This window comes from Balaenoptera musculus, chromosome 11, assembly GCF_009873245.2.
Source record: "Balaenoptera musculus isolate JJ_BM4_2016_0621 chromosome 11, mBalMus1.pri.v3, whole genome shotgun sequence".
NCBI lineage: Eukaryota > Metazoa > Chordata > Mammalia > Artiodactyla > Balaenopteridae > Balaenoptera > Balaenoptera musculus.
In genome coordinates this window covers 25,367,882-25,389,549 of record NC_045795.1, presented here as the reverse complement: position 1 = coordinate 25,389,549, position 21,668 = coordinate 25,367,882, and the positions used below count along the sequence as shown (strand labels likewise).

The window sequence follows — 21,668 nt, the reverse complement described above, 5'->3', positions numbered from 1 at the left end:
TAAAGTAGAGGTGAGAGGTAAAAGTCACAATTTGGCCAGGTGCTTGGACTTCCAAATGGAGAAGTCAAGTGGGAGGTTGGGTGTATGAGGGTAAAGGTTGGGGAGAAGTAAATCTGGAGTCATCTGCATAAGGATACTATGTGAAGCCATGGGACTGTGTAGGATCACCTTGGGAGAGATTATAATTAGAGAAGTGGTATGCTTCTATTGGTTCCTCCACTGCTAAAGCCTCCATCTGATCCTGGTTACTTATATACTTGATAATCTTCTAGTTGGGTGATGGTGATGTCCTTCGACTCCAGCAGCTCCATGAATGGCCATCAGCCCACACATGATGAAAAATGCAATACCAGAAATAATCACTAAATGTTTGCAGATTCTACTTGAACATCCTATTTTTCGAAACCAGGTCCTCTGACTGTATTTACAGGCCAAGCAAAAGAGAAAGCGCCAAAGAAAGTTAACTGGGAAGATGCAGCAAGTGAGTTGAATGCTGCTGAGATGCCAAAAGGGGACTAGAAAAATCATAGATGAACTTGATGATGTGAAAGCGATTGGTGACCTTGCAAGAGTATTGATACTTTCACTGCAGAGAAGAACAGAAGTCCAACTGTGAAGGAGAGGAGAGAATAAAAGGTGAAAACGTGGAGTCAGAGACAATAGATGACATTTTTTTTAATAAATTTATTTTATTTATTTATTTATTATTTTTTGCTGTGTTGGGTCTTCGTTGCTGTGGGCGGGCTCTCTCTAGTTACAGCGAGCGGGGGCTACTTTTCTTTGCGGTGCGCGGGCTTCGCATTGCAGTGGCTTCTCTTGCTGCGGAGCATGGGCTCTAGGCACGTGGGTTTCAGTAGTTGTGACCCACGGGCTTAGTTGCTCCGCGGCATGTGGGATCTTCCCAGACCAGGGCTCGAACCCGTGTCCCCTGCATTGGCAGGCTGGTTCTTAACCACTGTGCCACCAGGGAAGCCCAATAGATGACTTTTTCAAGAAGTTTTGCTATGACAGAAAGAACTCCAAGTACAGGCCATCAAGAGGTTAGATCAGCAGTAGCACCCAAGTAATATGCACCTGGTAGTTGTTGACTGGCACACAGAACGAACCTGCTTCTGGATTTGGGGAATGCTCTCGATACACAGCAAGTGTAGATGATTCCTCAATGTCAGGGGTGCCTCTAATTCATTTCAATATCCACAGCACGTAGTATAATAATGGGCACATAGGAGGTACTCAATATGCTGAGGTACTCAATTTGCTGGATGGAAGAAGGAAGGAAGGAAGGAGGGAGGAAGAGAAGGAAGGGCAGGGAGTTATATAAGATGTAAAATCACTGCCCTTATAGTAGTTCTAATGTCCAGTGTGAGTAGTTTTTCTATATTTCCTTTCTTTTTTTAAAAATTTTATTGAAGTATAGTTGATTTACAATTTTGTGTTAATTTCTGCTGTACAGCAAAGTGATTCAGTTATACATATATATATATTCTTTTTCATGTTCTTTTCCATTATGGTTTATCACAGGATATTGAATATAGTTCCCTGTGCTATACAGTAGGACCTTGTTGTTTATCCATCCTATATATTAGAGTTTGCATCTGCTAATCGCAAACTATAGCTCCTTTCTTTAAAACTCTTCAGTAGGGGAATTCCCTGGCAGTCCAGTGGTTAGGACTCTGCACTTTCACTGCTGAGGGTGAGGGTTCAGTCCCTGGTAGGGGAACTAAGATCCCGCAAACTGTGCAGCGCAGCCCCTCTAAAAAAAAAAAAAAAAAGATTAAAAAAAAACTCTTCAGTAACAGGAAGTAAACTAACATGCTTGTTAAAATTCAAATTTAATCATAAGCCACTCCTTCTCACACACACATAAAAACACACAACTTCTGTGTGGTGTATGGCCCTCTCTTGGAGACAGGCATGGGACCTCACTTGATTACCAAAGTCTTTATTTGTAATCTGCAAGGGAAGAACATAAGGTGGAGACAAACTCACAGAATTGCTTTCTCTCTTCTGTAAAAAGACATATATGATGCCATAAAGACCAACATGAGAAGAAGCCCTAGAAGACCTAGAGAAGGGATGCCTTTCTCTCAGCCTCACAAGGGGGAAGTCCTTCAATGCTCTCTTGGGAATGGGAATCAGCCTAATAGTAGAACCACACACAAGGGTGGTTGAGCTTGCCTGCCCTACCCTGACTAAGGGAATCCAAAGGAAACTACAGCTGATGTATTTCTGCCTCCAAAAAAGAACCTGGAATCCCACAGCTCTGAGCTGGATGGAGAAACCAAAGGGAAAGCGATCCTGACTGTAGCTGCCCCCGTCATCCCCTCCCCTTAGACAGCCACTGGGGTTGATTTTACAAACAATTTATGGCTCATGCGGCTGCTTTGACAGCAGGTTTGGGGCTTCTTTGGTTTCAGCCACCAGCTCAGCCCCATGCAGCCCTCCTGTATACGTGCGTGCTCAGGAGGTGTGCTCTCAGCCACCCCACCTGTCACCCCACCCCCCGTTATAAGGGCAGCAGACATTCTGCGTGTGGGGAGGGGTGAGATGAGTGGGTTTCTCCCTCTCCACTCGTGCCACCCAAACAGCACGGAGTATCACCTCTGGCTTTCTGCAGGTATGGTCAGGAATAAGCTAGGAAGAAGTCGTATATTAATAGTTGCAACGTTAAAACTGAGCTAAAAACATATCTTGACGTACTCCCAGATTTCCTTAGAAAATTTCTTTATATATCGTTCTTTTTTTTTTTTAAAGATTTATTATTTTTTTTAAAGATTTATTTATTGATTGATTGCTATGTTGGGTCTTCGTTTCTGTGCGAGGGCTTTCTCTAGTTGTGGCAAGCGGGGGCCACTCTTCATTGCGGTGCGCGGGCCTCTCACTATCGTGGCCTCTCTTGTTGCGGAGCACAGGCTCCAGATGCGCAGGCTCAGTAGTTGTGGCTCACGGGCCTAGTTGCTCCGCGGCATGTGGGATCTTCCCAGACCAGGGCTCGAACCCACGTCCCCTGCATTGGCAGGCAGATTCTCAACCACTGCGCCACCAGGGAAGCCCTATATATCGTTCTTAATTCTTTTCCTGGGGTCCAGTTAGAGCTCTCCTAGTGTTAATATAGATAGCCTTGATTACGTCAGGCTAATTTAGCATCAAAGTGCTCCCAGCCTTCTGTTTTTAGATTCCTCTGGAAGAATTTGTAGATTGCCATAGGCCTCCTAGCTGTCTATTCCTCCTCTCTCTAGTTGTCCACTGGCCTAGGTAGGAAAGACCTAACTTCCCGGAAAGACTTTAAGCTCCAGAAAGACAGGGCTCTTACCTCTGTTTTACCACTGCATCTTGGCTTCTGGCAACGGTGCCTAGCAGAGAGTCAGGGCGCAATAAATATTTGTGGAATAAATGAATGAATGACAAAGGAGAAGGAATTGTATTTCCTCTCTGCTTTCCAGCTCCTCAATCTGTGCCATCATGGGATATATCATGACACATCAACCTGGCTGTTGCTGGGCCAAGTATTTTTCTCTTATGGAATGAAGCTTTATCCCTTCTTCTATTCCATAAAATATCCTGTAAATAACAGCTATATTCCCTAAGAATTTAGAAATGCAATGCCTGTTGGGAGCACACAGAGGAAACAGTCTGACTTCACATGCAGATCAGTTATTTGCCCTGTAGCAAATATCCTGATGGACTATAAAATTGTGCTTTTTGTCTCCTTTTATTCACCTGAAAACTATAAAGGTAGCTCCCTTTTGGAGGGGGATTAGGGCAGCTACCCTAAGACAGGAAGCAGAAATGCTATCAGTTGGAAAAAGGGATAGAATCAACTTTCAGATGATTTTTAGGGTGAGAAGGCTAAGAAGAGGGGCAACAGAGACATGGCCTGGAGGATGCAAGAGCAGGGCACCGGGAAAGCCAAGACTGCGAGAAGCACCCATGTGTCCAGAGGCTGTGCTGGCCTTAGCAGGCTGCCCATCCCATCATGTGAGCAGAGCCATTCATGTAACAAACACTGGTCTGATCATTTAGGATACATCCATGAACAAAATGCTGAATTTATATTTTAGCCATCATCCTTTCTGTGCACAGAAACCTCACCCATCCACTCTCCAGATACCGCCTCTGTGGGAACATGACCCTACAGGTACAATTCCTTCAATAACTATTTATTTGTCCACCCATGAGGTCAACCCTTGTTATGCCCCAGACATTTATAATCCCTAAAGGGGCTACCTCTACCTCTTAGCCGAGTAGGGAAGGGAGGGTGGCCCCTGAGGGGTCTGCTGGTGCCCCCCACGCTGAGGTTGAAGGGGCACAGACACTCCCATTACATGTTCTTTCATTATTATCAAACAATATCATTATTACATATTCTTTCATTATTATCAAACAATTCTAAATAAAATACCCTTTATTTCAGAAGAATCCTCCATTCCCTCCACTTTTCCAGATCACAGGCTGAATGTCAAATATTTACTTAGTTCTTCTCTCTCATTGCCCACGTTAACCACTTTTACTCAGAATTTCAAAACATTCTTCCAGTGTCATTAGGGCAGGTTAATGATTGTCTCATCACCAAAGGGCTGACAGGACGGCCTTTCTCAGAAACCACTCTGACACCAGCTGTTCTATGGACCCAACTCATGGCCATCCTTATAGCTGGTTTGTGTTCAAAGGACCAAAGACCCTCTTTGGACACACTGGTGTTTGGGCCCCATTAATCTTCTCAGTGCCCCCTCCCTTGCCCTAAAATTCTAGGCTCTTCCTCAGAACTTTATCTTTCCTGACCTAAATGCCAATAATACTCTTCCCTGAGAAAGTGAATGCCTTCTCACCAAGCATTACTGGAGATAATGTGTCTAGTGTTCTCTGCCCAGGAGAGGTTTAGGAGGGGGTTTCAGTGTGAAGGCCTCTGTGCTTTGGAGGAATTTCTTTCTGTTCAACAGGTTTTTGTTTTAAACATTAACTAAGCAACCTGCCAGCCTTGGGCTCTGAAGACAGGACTAAGCTGGGAACAGGTGGGATTGCTGGTTTCTACCCATGGAGAGAAACCATCATTTTCTGAGTTCATCATTCTCCCACTGCCATTGTGAGGACCACCTTATTCCTCCTTCACATCCCAGGAGGCCTGGAGATCTGTCTCAATTAGTCCATCAAAGGGCTTAAAGGGAACATTCCAGTGTCTGCTTTGGAAAAAAACAAAAAGAAAAAGGCTTGCTTCACCCTGAATCGTTGCAAAAATGATACCTTCCAGCCCTAGCCTTTTATGGAACGAAGGAGGGCACTGGGGGAGGTAATTCAAGAGGCAGCTCACAGGGAAGAAGGAAGGGGTTTCAGCAGTTGCTGCTCAAAAGAACTAAGGTTTTTATATGTAACCTAAGTTTCCACTGGACCCCTTCATACATTGGAATGTGGTGACAAATGGGATGTCATTAACCCAAATGTTGTGGTACTTGCCCTTACCCACGTGCTCAGCAGAACTTTAACTTCCTACAACTCACCCCAGTTACAACAAAATTTCTGAGACTCCTCAGGGAGGGTTTCATTTATCACAAATGAGTGCACAACCTACCTAAGGTCTCTGCTAGTACTACTGACATTTCCTTGGGTACTAGAGACCAGAATATGGATGCCATTCTGCTTTGTATAGAGTATAATTAAATGTGCCCTCTGACTGCACCATTCTCCAAATTTAATTTTTATCCGTCTTACACACATTAATTATTAATAAAATAAAAACATACATAGATAGAAATGTAGCTTATTTATACCCATGTGATGTTTCCCAGATGGAATTATGGATATGTGAAACTCTCACTCCATTACTTAAAGAAAAAGTCTAATTCAAAACAGTGAAATCCAATCTGATGTTTTGAATAAAGTAGAGTTTCCACTGTGATTGAAAAGTGTAAAAGGCAGTCACCTGGACTGTCCCTCTAGATGTCAGTTTGCATGCTTCTGTGCCCTTAGACACAAAAATAGACAGATTAATGACACTGAATAAGTTTACTTTGGTTGATTGGTTTGACTATAAAGACTGGTTTTGCCAATCAAGTTATAATGGAAGACACCCCTGCAAATTGAATGAACTAAATCTATGGTTCCAAATTTTTGATGAATATATATTTAAAGTACATAGTAAGATTTTTCAAAGAGTTTTTCAAAAATATATTGACAAGGGTGCATCGGAGTTAACAATATTTAGATTTTTCTAACACTTTGGATTATAGTAAACAGGGTGCCTCCATGTGAAAGAGTGACTGCTACAATTAACAGTTCAATGAGCCATGGTAATGCCTTCTTGGTATTCTTCCCAGAAATTAAAAACATAATATGTCAGGGTCTGTGAAGGATCTGGGATTTTACTCTACTGAAAAGCTAATAAACTAGTCTGTTAAGGTCCCATGGATGCTGGCAAAAGACATGAAATTCATGGGTCAGAGACTGTGACCTTCATTGCTTTAGGCACAGCAAGAAGCATAAGCATAATGTTGGTTTGCATTGGTTTCCTATGTGCTCCAAGTCCCATGGGGGCAATGCAAGTAGATGGATGGTCTTGGATGCTGTGTACACTGTGGGTTTGTATCACCCTGAGCTGGGGGATTTGACACTTTTATAGCAAACAGAAGCAAGCTTGCTCTTTGGGTGGGAGATCTTACCCTCATCTCAAGGTTGCTCACTACCCTGAGAAATGGTTTGCATTAAAAGCAGCCAGAAGCCTTGCATTCTTGGCACACTAGGCAAGAATGTGCAGAGACACTCATGGCCTCTCCAACAAAATACTCTCATACCCGAGTAAACAGGCTCTCTGCAAGTCATGAAGTCCCATTTCGTAGCTTCAACAAAATTGAAAGAAAACCTCAACAAGCTGTGAATGATGGATCATTAATAATAATTTTGACAATGGGATACTATACAACTTCTGGCATATAAAACTCAGATGTGTATCAAAGAATTTTGAGAAATCGCCACCCATAAAATTCCTTCCATTCCCATCTTCTTATTTATGTGAACAAATGCTCTCAGTGTCCATATTTATAAATGCGAAAAAAAAAAGAGTTGATGCTAAACCTCCACCCTAACAATTAGTTAATATCCATCCATGGATGTATGAAACGAAGGAAAAAATTTAAGAGCCCTATCAATTTCATGAGAAATATATTTCCAATAAATATTAATTTTTACATTTAGTAATTATTATTTGCATATATTTATGGTATTTTGAGTAACTCTGTACTAGTAATAATTGTAATGACAATTCAGTCCAAAAGAAAAATTATAATCTTGCTTCTGTAAGTCACAGGAAATTAAAACAATTTTTATTTTAATTTTTAATTAGAAAGTTCTTAAATTTAATTTCAATCTTTGTATATTCATATTCATTGAGTAAAATCTGGACAGGGTACTTTCAAACATAATGCCCTCATTAGGATAACATTTTAAAAGAGAGTATACAAGTTCCAGAAAAAAAAAAAAAAGAACATACAAATTCCAACTGTTTAGAAAAGCTTGTTTTCATATTCCTTTAAAGAAAGATGACAAATGTTAAATTGCTATGGTTTAGGTTTCACGGGATTGCAAAAGAATGATATAATATTTGAGCTTAAAATGTCAATATTATAACATACCAAGAAATTGTCTTTCCAATAACTATAATTTTAAACTCTAAATATAATTTTTATATGTTAGAGAATGTGTCCATTTTCAAAATTAAGTGGAGCACAGAAAAAAAAGCCATAAGCTACCCTTTTTTTTAAAATAATAATCTGAATGCAGAAAGCCGTGACAGGATACAAAAGACAAGGACAACCCCTGCCATTGAAGAGTTTAGGCATTTTATTGGGGGGTAAGGTAGTTTTGTATGAGGATTATTAAATTAAAAAAACATGTGTTGAAAGCATGGAGCTGTCCCAGGCCAGGGGCCTGATAAAACTTAGTTTCCCTTACATTTAAACTAATCTTTTTTTTTCCTGCATTGAACTCAAGGTCCTCTTGTACAGAACAGGAAAAAAATCACATGACTGGTAATCAACTTTCATCAATATTTCTTCAGAAAGAGAGAGTCAATCAACATTTTCTAGTTTCTTTTTAAATTCTGACCAAGCCTCCAATGCTAAATGTAAAAAGACACCAAGCACAAGGAAGGAGGGACGGAGGAGAAAGAGAGAAAGAAGAAGGAGAAGGAGGAGGAGAAGGTGAAGAAGAAGGAGAAAAAGAAGAAAAAGCAAGCAGAAGAAGGAGGAGAAGGAGAAGGAGGGAGGAGGAGCAAAAGAAGCAGAAGAAGAAGGAGAAGAAGGAGGAGGAGTAGGGAGGGGGGGGGAGGGGGGGGGGGGAGGGGAGGGGGAGGGGAGAGGGAGGATGGAGGGGAGGAGGAAGAGGAGGAGAGAGAAGAGGAGGAAGGGAAGGGAAGGGGAGAAAAAGAAAATAAAAGGAAAGAGGAGAGAAGAAAAGGAAACAAAGAAAAGAAAGGAGGGAGGGAGGATGGAGGAAGAAAGGAAGGAAAGCTTTTAAACACTGCATGGACTGTCTTCCCAAACCAAGCAACTGGGATAAACTTCTGTGTTGACTTAAGCACACATTTAACCAAATGAATTTTTCATTGTTCCCACCTGTTTCCTGAATAGCCTTCAACTGTTCTGCCTTGACCTGCTTTGGCCTGATCCTGTAAGGAATCTACACTCTGGAATACCCACCGCGGGGGCTCCCCCTCCACAGAGCTGGCCTGAGCAGCAGCTGGGAAAACTTCTAGGGAGCAGCTGGTGTCCAAGACCTCACACTGCTGCCATCACCCAGAATGAAGTGTCATTTTCTGCAATAACGGTATTTTGGGGACACATTTCATTAAAATAACACTGCACATTTATGTCATATTATTCAGTTGACAGATAACTCTCACAATCATGATCTCATTTGGTCTCCCTTGGCCTTCAGCACAAGCTTGGCTGACTCTGTAACATTAGGAATCTGGGCCTGGGTTCTGACCCCAGCTCTGACAATTATTCCATGAATGACATTGGCGGGGGGGGGGCGGAAATCAATTTAAACTCTTAGGACTCCATTTCCTTACTACGAAATGAGAAGTCTGGACTAGGTGATCTCCCCTTAAAATGAACATCTATGGGCAGATGCCCCAAAGCAAACTTCCCCCAGTCAACTCCATCCACTGCTGAATGAAATTCAAACTGGTCCCTCCTTTCATTGCACTGCGTACTGTTTACCCACTCAAATACGACTAAAACAAACTAAGATCCCCTTCGGGATATCTTACAGCAAATAAGCTACCTCATTTAATCCTCCCAGTAAGGGAGGTAGTTCACTTATTACCACTAGTTTGCAGATGAGGAAGCTGAGGTGAGAATCAGTGATTTCTGGCAATCACACAGAAGGTAGCAAAGTCCTACCTTCCAGTTCTGAAGAAACCAAACCATCTTGGAAACGAGAAAGTTAGCAGAACTTTTTGCTCACGCTACCATAAGGTGTGTCCAGCTCCACCACGCTGGTAACTGTCAACCGTCTGGTTGAAACCATGATAAGAAACCAGAGCACGTGATATGTGATCTCTGATTCATGCAAGCCAGCACATGGGGCCATAAATGCCTCTAAGTGAAATTTGACAGTTTGAGCACATTTTCAAGTGACTAATTCCTCAAGGGCAGAAATGGTGTCTAAATTGAAACCTTCACCTCCAAGTGGCTCTGCCCTGTGTGTGCCCTGCACATCCTTGTTGATTTGTTTCTCCCGTATCAGGGTGGGTCTCTGCTTGACAACTGGGGTCCACATTTAGCCAAGCAGCTGCCCATTGGCGTCTAAAGCCTCCGATTCATAGTTCTGGCAGCATCTCAAAGGATTTATTCTTATCATCCCATGATTTCATTATTATTATTATCGCCCTTATGAAATGCCATAGCTGAGCCCCACTACAAAGCGTTGAAGCCCATGTTTAACATGGAACAGTCTGTTCTCTGCATTCCCCCTACCAGTGAGGGATTTCCCCCCGTTTTGCTCACTGCTGGAGGGCTGTAAGAAGTGGCCTGCAGCCATGAAGACGTCAGCCCGAGGAGTCCCTCCACCACCACTGCTCTGTCCCAGGTCGCCTTGGTGGGGAAAAGCCTTTCAAAGGGGCTCTTACCAACAGAAGCCAATATACAATGTGATACAAAGAGCACAGAGCTGATCCAGGGATGCCAGTTTTGTGAATGAGGGCAAGTCTCTTTGCCAACCTGGGCCTTGGATTTCTCATATTTTCTTTTTTTTTTTTTTTTCTTTTTTTATAAATTGAAGTATAGTTAATTTACAATGTTATGTTACTTTCAAGTATACAGCAAAGTGATTCGGATATATATATACACACATATACATGTATATATTCTTTTCAGATTCTCTTGCAATATAGGTTATCACAAGATATTGAGTACAGTCCCCTGTGCTATAGGATTCCTCGTATATAAATGAGCTGGTAACCAAGTGAGATTATTTTGAAGATTAATCTTGAGGATAATTTTGCTCAGACCAGCTCTAGTTTTACACTTTCCTGGATTCTGGAGATTTCCATGAGGAAGAGCACCTCACCGGCAAAGATCTCAGGAAAAGAGCCTCCCCCACTCCTCACTCACGTTAAAAACCAACCTGGTTTATATGACTGAATCACTGGCTGTACACCGAAACTAACACAACACTGTATATCAACTATACTCCAATAAAAATAAATAAATAAATTTTAAAAACCAACCTGGTTTAAACGAGACTTTAGGGAAAACAAAAGTAGCTCTTTATCAGGGAAATCAGAATTCTTCACCTAAAATGTGCTAAGGTTAAATAAATAAATAAATATAAATAAACAAACAAATAAATAAATACATAAATTTATCAGGAGTCCAAAGATTTGGATTTCGGGCCAGCTTTTTCAGTAACTGGCCAGGTAGCCCTCAGCAAGGCCCCTCTTTTTTTTTTTTTTTAATTAATTAATTTATGGCTGTGTTGGGTCTTCGTTTCTGTGCGAGGGCTTTCTCTAGTTGTGGCAAGCGGGGGCCACTCTTCATCACGTTGCGCGGGCCTCTCACTGTCGCGGCCTCTCTTGTTGCGGAGCACAGGCTCCAGACGCGCACGCTCAGTAATTGTGGCTCACGGGCCCAGTTGCTCCGCGGCATGTGGGATCTTCCTAGACCAGGGCTCGAACCCATGTCCCCTGCATTGACAGGCGGATTCTTAACCACTGCACCACCAGGGAAGCCCAAGGCCCCTCTTTGCTCTGTACCTCTGATGGCTCATCCTCCAAGTCCAAATATCTATACTTCTCTGACTTACCTACTCCAAATAGTCTTTGAGGCCCACAAGAAAATGTGGCTTGAAAATAGGAAGTATAACCCTCTATCCAGATAAGTCATGAAATTAAGGTCACTTCCCTCCTTTGACCCTAGATAAATCTCAGAAGAGCTAAAAGATTGATGCAATGTTAAAAAGATGCTTACCTCCCATCGGTAGGGTGGCTGGTGGGTTTATATTTTGTTGTAGAGTTTTAGCAAACCTCTTTATCCAGTTAGATTTACAAACATTCTTAGGAGCCCACTGTATGCCTTACATTGTGCTGGAGAGAAGAAATCAAAATAAGAATAAACTTGACCTTGAGGAGTTTACAGCCTTGTAAATTCAAGACTTGCACACATACAAAAAAAAAAAAAAAATTGTGAAACAAATTTTAAAACAGTATAATGACACATCAAACTGTATGTAGGCCTATAACAAATGCATAATCCAGCCAAATTGGGATCTGAGCCTTCAGCAAGGGGAAAGATTGGTGCTAACTAGAGTTTGGGGCAGGCTCGTGAAGGAGACAGAACTGGAGACAGACTGGAAATGAGTGAGAGAGCAGTTTTCTACATTTATAACAGTAGACCTTCAATACCAAATGCCAGAATTAAATAAGAAACAGAATTTTAATATTTATGGTTTGGAGAGAAATGTTTATTTCTCTCTATATTCAATAGCAACAGATTTCAGACCATGGTTTTTCAGATGTTGATTCTCAAAGAATCCATATATATTTAAGTTGTAGAAATCATAACACTATAGCAATTATTCTTTTTTGCTTTTAAAATTAAGGTACCTATAAGGTGTGGGCTAAAGGAACTTTTTTAAAAATTGAGATCTCCTACTATGAGTGTATTTGTTCTGTGTCCAAGGCTGCCCCCAGGCTGACCCCTTACAAAGCACTGGATCTGGCCACTGGTTAGTTAGGACTTTCTGAGCACACTCTGTACATTCCTGCTTCCATGCCTTTGCTCAAGTGCTTGCCCATCTGGGAAAGCCCTTCCCTCACCTCTCCAGGTATGTCAGCCCTCCCTACCTTCAGGACCCAGGTGAAACCCAACATCCTCCAGGAAGTGTTCACAACCTGGTCCCTCATTCATCAATCCCTGTTTCTGAATGCCGATAGCACTTATTTTCTGTACTATCAGTTTGCAATTATCATATTCTTTTCTGTGTGTGTATATTTTTCCAGATACAGGTCCTATCCCCAAAAGAACCTTAGGTCTCTCAAGTCAGGAAACATAGACACTTGTTTGTAATACCAGTGCTTTCTACTGAATATGTTACACCATAATTCGGCAAGCACTACTACTGAGTATAGATGAATGAGCGTCTCGTCAAGTCCCCAGCTAGCCACATTTTCCCTAAGCCCACTACTAGCACCCTCCCATTTGAAAAGTGGCCAGAATCAGTTAGAGACAAGCTAAAAGGACTGTATCTGAGGTGGTAAATATTGACATCACCTAAAAGAAACCTAGTGTCAAGAGATGGGGATTCATTCACTTGAAAAAAATTTCTGTTCTTAGTCTTTAAAATAATAGATGCATCATTTCAGTGTATTCCCTAAACGGAAGCATGACTATAGATTGGTCTATCTGAGAAAGGATTTAGCAACGGGCATTTCTCCTTGCGAAGGGACAGCTGAAGAGGTGTCATTTAACAGCTTTCAGAGGCCCGTCACTTCAGTGATTGAGGTGGACAGAAGGCATGGACATGACCAAGGCCCTTAAAAGACACAAACAGGTGGGAGAGAGTGCTGGGGGTGGGCAGAGGGCTGGAGGGTACAAAAGGAGGAGGCTGGCCTTTCGAGAGCAGAGGCAGAGAAGGCAGAGGACGAGGCTCCCCGAGGAACAAGAGGAGAGGGGGCAGCAGAGGAGGTCCCATCTAGGCAGGACACAATGAGAGGTAAAGCTAGAAAAAAGGACAGAACTAAAGGGATGAAGGACAAATGAGTGGACTGGACACAAATAGGGAGAAAAGGTGGACGGTCAGGATGGGGAAATCACCCAAAGGAAAGACAAAGAGGATTTCTCTGTGTGTGATTACGAGGATAGCGATTAAAAAGATACGAGTGAAAAGAAAGGAAAGAAACAGGAAAAGGCAAGTAGTAAGGAGACAAAATAAGTAATAAGTGCATAGGACAGGCTAAATGGTTAGAAAGTCACCAGGCGGTTAGGCTGACTGGGAGAAGCACCATAGCCAGACCCAAAAGGTCTCCATCAGAAAGACGGAGGCAGGCAATTGAAGCAGCTAGCTCCTGAGGTAAAAATGATAAAAAAAAAAAAAAAACAAAAAAAAAAACAAGATGGAAAAGGTGAGAAGCAGGAGAGGGAAAACCCAGAGGAGACACTGGCCCAGAAACCTTTTTAACTTTCTGTAAAATCTTCAAGGCCCCAAACTAGGCCAAGATTCTGACTGACATTTCTCACCAGCTGCTGTTTCCTTGAGAGAATTCTGACAGCAAGGCATAGAAATGCAAGCCAACACTGCTAGCTCTGGAGGAAAAAAAAAAAAAAAATCCATGCTCTAAACACCTCCACGGGGCTGAAGCCTGCCAGGGAAGAAGGCACACAGAGGAGGGACCCGCCGGCAACTTTTCCCCAGGTATGTACTGAGCTGCTCCCACGTGGGGCTTTCTCCTCTAACTGTCCTCTGGCCGTTCCTGCCTTGCCCATCTGTCTTTCTCTCTTTGTGCATTTTGGAGAAGCCCTGCGGGCAGCCTGCTTCTGTCATCTGAAGCCAGCTCCTCAGTGTCTACGGAAGCAGGTGAAGCTTCACGTCTGCATCCCACATGGGCAGGGGAGCATCGCTGGGATCCAGCTCCATCAGGCAGAGCTAGGCAAGGGGAAGTGGAGGAGAGAAATCACCCCAGCCCGCATGATTGGTGTGTGGGAATGACTTGTCGGCTGGTCCTGACAGTGAACTTGATTCTGTGTGCTGGGGCTTGAAGCAAAAGCAAAGGGGAAGGAGGAGGGTGGGTATAAAAGACAGAGGGACGATGAAGAGGGGAGAGATTTCACAGTCGCCTAGGGGCTGGTCCATGACCTAAAGAAGAGCTAGGGTTTGGGGAGTGAGGGATGAGACTTGGACAGCACTTGACCTTGAACTTTCAGCTTGCTTTTTCAGTGCCTTGGTTAAATATTTTGAATGCATGTTGAAATTTTCTTCAAAGCAAAACAAAGGAATTTATTTCTAATCTGTCATTTATCTCAAATAATTGCTGAATGGCAGTAGTTTCTTCTGATGACCCCCACAGACGTCCCCACTAAGACAATGTGAAATGTTACATCTTTTTTAAAAACTAAGAAACGAAGTCCCTGAGCAATGTATTTCTTTGGAAAACTAGGACAAGAACCAGATTCTCGAACGTGTTCCCTGGATCTTAAGCATTTCTTAATCCTCACTCAATCTAATAGGTTCACTTAAAAAAAAAAAAGTAAAAGATTTTGGAGCTAAAGAGTTTTATCAATATTCTGTATTATTGTGTTATATTATCATTATGATCCCTCTGCAAATACGATATGAGGTCAAGTGAGTCAGTGGACCCCCTACTGAGCTACCTTCTCAAGAAAAATATTCACGTCATTTTATGTCCATTCTTCCTCAAACCCCATTTGAAGTTTACTGGCAAGATTGGAAGCCAAAGGGATGGTCTCCAGTTGTGTGCAACCCCTCAAGCTGAAAACTCTTAGTAACTTAGTAACTTCACAGACCGGGCTCCTCTCTTTGAAGTGTTGCCTGTCTGTCTGCACCCTCATTGGTGAAAGCTCCTACAACTGCACCCCTGAACAGAGCTCACAGCTTTCTGGCTTCTGTGTGGCTTTACTCCTTTTTCCTCACCTCCTCATTTTAAGGAAGCTCAGGATGTAAGGGCCAATTCCTTGCCCTTGAATTGTTCAGCATCAGAAACCTTGAACCACAGCAATGGTTCTCCATGTGTGGTCCCCAGACCAGCAGCATCAAAATCACCTGGGAACTTGTTAGAAATGCCAAGTCTTGATCCCACTCCAGACCTACTGAATCAGACACTACAGAGGTGGGGCTGGCATTCTGTGCTTTAGCCTGCCCTCCAGGGAACTTTGATACACCAAATTTGAAGGTTAAGGTTTTTTAAAAGTGCTGTTTCCTTTAACACAGAGCTCAGATCTCCTTACAGGTGGGACTCTGGTTGCCCACAGGGCTGTCACTTCTAAAAGAGACCCTTCCACAAACAACCACCTCTGGGTCAGTGTCTTGTGTCCTTCATCTGCAAAATAGGAATATTTAATAAAAGTTGCTTGTTACAGCACTGAGAACAATGCCTGCGCACAGTAAGTATAGCAGTGGTGGTGGTTCTATCTACTGTACCCTTACTGTGCAAAAGGCCTTCACCGAGTGATGTGGGAAATCAAAAACAAAGCAGTCAGGTCCCAGCCCTCTTTTTGAGGAAATGTGTGCATTACAGGTACCCAAGGATTCCAACAGCAGGGTAAGATGTGACATGTGCCCAAGGACAGGTAAAAACAATAGAAACAAAGAAGAGGAAGAGGGGCAACTGGGAGAAAACTTTGTAGAGAAAGTGTCTTTTGAACTGAGACTTAAAAGAGAACTTTTAACTAGTGAAGATGGGCAAAGGGAAAGGAACATTCCAGGTGGAAGCTGAGAATAGGGAACATGGAAAAGATAAGATATCAGTGGCCGGGTGTGGACCACAGGGCCTGCTCCCCTTTCTGTTACTAATATGTTAACTGTTCATGTGATGGAAAGGGATCACCCATTTGTCATCATATTTGCAGAAATTCTTCCTTTAATCCAAACTAAATAATTTTCCTCGGCCTGCTGTGAAAGGAGTCCTTTCCAGTATTAATGACTGCATTACTTTAGTATCCACATCTCTCTTTCTTGTTTATTAGGTCAATGTTTTTCAAATTCTTCTGCCCGCTTTCAATGGGATAAATTGGGAATAGTTGCAAAAATGCAGATTCCTGACTCCTGGCCCACGTGGCTTCTCTCAGCAGCTTTGAGGGCAAGTCGGAAGAATCTGCATTTTGACAAACTCCCTTGAGATTCTAACGTTCACTCAAGTTTGAAAGCAGCTCTCCCAGATCTGTTCTTTCCCAAATTTGCTGAGCATAGAAATCACCTACAAGTGCTTGTTAAAAATGTGGATATGCGGCCATTCCCATGGAGATTCCAATTCTGTGGCTCTGGGATGTAGAGAACAGGGGTTTAATAAGCACCTCTGTGGCACTAGGATCAGGTTAGGTTGGGATATACAGCGTATTAAATGAATGTGTGTTTTGGGTTAGAGAGGTCCTTCAAGTCCTAGGTTAGACATTTATCAGCTGTGTGATTTGGGCGAGTTTCTTAACCGCTCCTATGCCTCCAAATTATCTAATCTGCTGGAGTCCGTTTCATCCTGTGTAATGAAAGGTACTTCACAGAATGGCTGGAAGCATAAATAAGTAAATGGCTTAGTATAATGTTGGCTCTCTCTCATCCCCTTGTCCCAGCCTCCCAAGTCAGGGCTCAGCTCTCCAGCTCTGATGAAAAACAGGGCAAGAACAACAGTGATGTTAAAATGCCACCAAAACTCACCTCTTCCGAGAAAGGTGGCAGGGTGCCCACAGGGAGAGAAGATGGGCTTTTGGAGCTGGCCTTGCTCTTAGCTGCCCCTGGGAAGTTAAAATGGGACTCATGCCCTTGCTGGAATCAACATTCAGAACTGGGCAGTCCTCTAAAAATAGCAAGGTGTCTGGCTGAGCCTTTGGAAAAATAAGGTTCTATCCCAACACGTTACCCAGGCTTGCCTTAAAAGGAGGGGCCACTGTTTTATTTTCTACCTCCTCAGCCAGATGATGGTAAGCCCCAAATAATTTGGCTTGTGCCTCGGTGAACTCCAGAACAGCTTCTGTTTCATGGACAGCCACCAAGAACACCAGCAGTCATACTGGTACAGAAGGTCACAAGTGCTCAGATTCCCAGGTGGGTGCGTCCGTGTGGACCGCTCCTCCTGCAGACACTAGAATGCTCCTAATCTCCATAAAAGCATGAAATTTTGGTTGCACTTTAAGAAACTATTATCAGGCCTTTCTATGGGGCAGAGAAGGGATAGGGAAAACTAAGATGCCTATATTCGAAATTCAGAGAGTGAGATGGGGTGATTTTCCTTCAGTCTTGCTTTCCTGTCCTCATCCAGCAAAGGGCTGACTAACTAAGATCAGCTCTGTCATCAGAGGGCAAGGCCTTGTGGTCAATAAGGGGACAGTCTGAGCATCTCACCATTTATATCTTTTCCTAAAGGTCCTGACAATGAGACTGGAGCCCTGGATATTCAGAACCTCTATCGATTCTTGTCAGAAATGATACTGACGAATTCCTTTCCTTAACAAATCTTTTTCAAACATATGCAATTATTAAAAATTGGGTTTTTTAAAAAAGGGAAACCAAAATTGTGAAAGACATATTTTTTAAAATATTTAAGCTTTCCCAAATATCTTAGAACCATCCCTTGTACAACTGTCACGTGAATGAAACTCTTTAAAGTAGGTCGAATATAAGGACCTCCATGGTGTGGGTAGTTTCAGTTGCCATATTAATTAATAATAATTAATATTAAGTATATATTAAATAATAGTAACAAGAGTGACAGAGACCATTTATTAGACTTCTGATACTGTGTTCATGGCACTTTACATGAATCTATCTCATTGAAGCCTCCTATTGAATAAGTATTATTATAGTCACTTTACAGATGAGGAAACAGGCTCAGAGAGGTTAAGTAGCTTGCTCAGGGTCACAGAGCCAGAACGCACAGATGGCCAAGCCATGCTCTTCCTCCCTATACCCCTCTGCCACCAATAATCTTGACGATTACATTGTCTATCATTCAGACCTTTCCCTGTCTTAAACCAACCTTGATTTTTCCCAAACCCAGGAGTCTTTCTGAGGACCATTCATAGGAAATCACCATCCTCACTTCCCTGTCATGTTGTATCTGAGACATTTATGTTCAAATACTGCTTGGTGAAAGAAATAGGAAAGAACTATAATTTCTGCTTATGCTTTTGATGCTACCTTAACCGTTACTTAAGTTCTGAATGCTTTTAAATGGAACTTAATTCTCAAGAGCAAGGGAAATTTAAGGCTTCTGATCAACTGTCTGACTACAGGACAGAAGCAGGGAAAAATAAATCTTGTTTTCAATAACATGTTGAGTGACATTTTATATGGCCATCAACCTGTTCTCCTAAGAAACTCAAGACTCTCCACATGTGTTATCTCATTAATCTTTAACCCACCCTGTGATGGGCAGATGGGGTTACACAACCACTACAGGAATGAGGGAGAGAAGGGTAGTGATTTCACCAACATCACAGAGCACACCCATGGCCAGTTAACACACCATACCTCCCCATCCTTCCTACTAACACCACCAGCCAAAGTCACAGGACACTGCTGTATCAATGTCCCTTGCCCTGTGCAAAACTCAGAGAAAGTTGTCTTTCTATTCCCATCCTAGATTTTTTCCTCTCATTTATGCCTGGTCTGAAATATTTTGATTTTACTGCAGCTGTTTGTTTTGTTTTGTTTTTTCCAGCCTTCCTTTCACTTCGTTTCCTCATCTGTTCCATGAATTTCCTTCCTAGCATCTTAAGTTAGATGATGTGGGAAAGTAAGATGAGACTCAAAACAATCAAGTAATTACTTACTAAAAGTTTATTGTTGGTTTTTTTATGCAAATTTTGAAGTGCACTTTTATGTAATCTTTTGACCACATGAGGTTGGGCTTGACAAAAAGACAAAATAATTCACACTCAAATGCTGGGGACAGTCTCACGGGAGGGTTAGCAGGGTCTTGGTTATCTCACATCATTTCTTGGGAAATCAATTTCTTTTGTATCCTTACATGAATTAATCACCTTCTGGACCTCAGCTGGCTTATGAATGGTGGGTCCCTTAAAGCTGGCTCTTTCTAGTTCTTGGGACCAAAAAACTCAGTCTCTCTCATCTGTGCAAACCTGAAACTCACACTTTGGAGATCTTGATGTGACAGATTTAAACGGTTAAAATGAACCTGTACTCAGCTCTAAGTTCTCTGGTTCACTGGAAGAGATGAGACATTTTAATCTTCTCAAAGGCACAGCTACATCTTCTCCTTGGCCCCTCTGCTTCTCCTCCCCACCAGTCCCTGTTTTTGATGGACCACCACCCCCAAACTTGGGGGCGGAAGATCAACCCCACATTCTCACTCATACTAAGCCTGCACTTGACTATGGGGGACAAATGTGTTTTCACAGCAGAAGCTGATACATAGCCCTTGGATTGGATTAAATGAGTTATTGGATGATTCCTGAGGTCAGCCAGAAAGATTTTGACTTGGGTGCCTAGGACATTTTCCTATTTTCCTGAGAAAAAGTGTGATTCATAAGCCACCACTATCACCAACACCTCAGAGGCAGAGCTGCAGAAGAATAAATGTTCACAGAGTATAAAACCCATAGACATTTTCTTCCCTTGCTTCGCTCTGAACTCTCACCTTCCAAGCCTATCTCCATAGGTTGATCCAAGACTGTTCCTCCAACCTGATTAGTTTTTTTTTTAAAGGATTACCATTTACGTATATGTAAACCAATTCATTTCTACGACACTGATCTGTAAAACCAGATAAAAGTAATGGCTATTTCATAGAGCAGAGAGGATTCAAGGAATTTGTCAAAGCACCAAAAATCATCCTTGTCATGCCTGAAAGAAATGTTGTTCTTATTTTTATTACTTTTATTGTATGTCATTGACTGCCCTCGTCAGTGCTGTAAGTCCCAAACCTTCTTTGGGGCGTAGTTCTTCCCTTGGCTTCCTCCCTGCTTCCTGGTAGAATATCAGATCCTCTGAAGCTGAAAACCCCATCTCCCTCCAGCCAGGGGTGGCCTGTCCAGACCCCGGGTCGCTCCCCAACTGCCAGCGTCCCTCACTTCCCTGAGGCTCGGGCCTCACAGATCGTAGGGCTGGTGATGGGGAACGGGGAGCAGAAGCCGAACAAAAAGATCCTTCCCACAATGAACAATGGTGCTTGGAATGCTGCGTGGCAGCTACCGCCCATCAACTGCTCCCAGGACAGACATACAGCAGGACGCACAGGAGAGCCTGGCGTGTTCTAAGCCAGGGTAGTTCACTGCGCATGTGCGGAGTAATTCTCTGTCGAATGCTCTCTCTCCTTTTTTCTTTTTCTTTTTTAAATTTTTTTTTTATTTTCCTTCATGGGATTCCAAACATTAAAAAAGAATCATATTGAGCTGTACAAAGCCAAGGCAAATTAATGAATAGTATTAATAATAATAAAAGTTTTGATGCATTGTAACTGCACCAAAATAAGCCAGAGGAACTTGGGTGCCATTTATTTCTGAACAAACAGTAGGGGAAGGACTGGACCACCCCGCTCCCCAAAGCACCGCCATGCCTCACAACAGGATGGTTTGGCGGGGAATGATGGGACGGATGGCATGAGGTCCCGGGAGCTTTCCCACCTAGAGGAGGAGGAGAGTGGGAGGGGCCCACATCTGAGATGCGGGGCTGCATCTGGACGATGGAGGAAGCCAGGCGGGGGCCAAGACTGCTTCCCGAGGTCACATGCTTCTTTATATCCCCATACGGATTACTTTGCTATGGAATGTAAGGAAGTGTGTGGTTTCGGCGAGCGCCTCTCCGCGGCCCCATGGTCCCACCCAGAGCACCTGGTCCCCCTCTTCCTCATCCCGGCCTTGTGCCCATGGGCATACCTCACCGAGGAAGCGAGAGGCACCGAATCCCGCCTGGGGTCCCCCCGCCCCCCACACCCTTCTCTCCCTTCTGAGGTTTCACCTTCTGCCCAAGGGTCAGGAACACTGATTGCGGTCCCCGAGTCCCCTCTGTGGCCAGCCTCCCAGACCTGGCTCCTCATGCAGGGAGAGGCCACATCACCTGAAGGTTTGTCACAGGATCAGCCCTCGCCCTCCAAGCTCCTTGCTTCTGTCCGTTTGCTCCTGAAATGAGATGTTTCTACCAACCAAACTGAACCGTAGTGCCTTCATACCTGGCTCTATCACTTTCTTTCATAATCGTCGGTGTTTAGGGCAGCTCGCGCATCTCCAAGGGCTCTCTTGGCAGGTGCTGTGAGGCTCAGGAGACTGCAGACTAGTCACACAGCCAGCCCCCTGACCCTGCTCTGCTGTCTTTTCCTCTTCATGTCCCAACCCCATCGCCAAGCGGTGCTGGTTGAGGCCATTTGTGGAAAAGGTCTGAGGCGCTAAAATAGTGATTCACTCATCCAATTAGCTCAGTTCCTTTCTCTCCTCTTCCCTGAACCCCTATGTTCCCAGCCCTGACATAAAGGGCCTGAGCCCACACCAGGA

General features: G+C 43.2%; 1 long non-coding RNA gene across 1 annotated transcript; it reads left to right on the top strand.

Annotated features, from left to right (window-relative positions):
• The first annotated feature begins 13,119 nt into the window (after positions 1-13,119).
• Positions 13,120-20,652, top strand: LOC118904454. Its single transcript, XR_005021994.1, has 3 exons — positions 13,120-13,206; positions 13,734-13,905; positions 17,584-20,652. It is a non-coding gene; the product is annotated as an uncharacterized LOC118904454 (long non-coding RNA).
• Positions 20,653-21,668: the final 1,016 nt, after the last annotated feature.